The following is a 384-nucleotide window of genomic DNA, read 5'->3' on the forward strand; positions in this document are numbered from 1 at the left end:
TAAATTTCACAATAACAATTTACAATTACAACTGACCAGAGAAGATGAAAAACGTTTCTTTGTCCTACTTTTGGGTGGGTCATAGAACCGTGATTTTTTTCTTCTTCTTCTTTCTTCAGTTAATTTAGGTCTTGAAGATCACAATCAAAAATCTTGCACAAAAACCCAATCTTCTGGATCTTTTAATTACAAGACGTGAGATGACGCCCACCCTTACCCTGGTGGTTTTGGGCCACTATAATTTACCTATCCCCCCTTTTACTGTTCCCTTCCCACCCAAAGTCCGAAACATCTTAGGTCCGAAGCAATTCCCGCTTTCTGGATGGCAAATGTGAGATCTAATGGGAAACGGAGGGAGAGGAGAGGAGATAATTTTCTTTTTCA

The sequence above is a fragment of the Diaphorina citri genome, unplaced genomic scaffold (assembly GCF_000475195.1).
Source record: "Diaphorina citri unplaced genomic scaffold, Diaci psyllid genome assembly version 1.1 scaffold1581, whole genome shotgun sequence".
In the NCBI taxonomy this organism is placed as follows: domain Eukaryota; kingdom Metazoa; phylum Arthropoda; class Insecta; order Hemiptera; family Psyllidae; genus Diaphorina; species Diaphorina citri.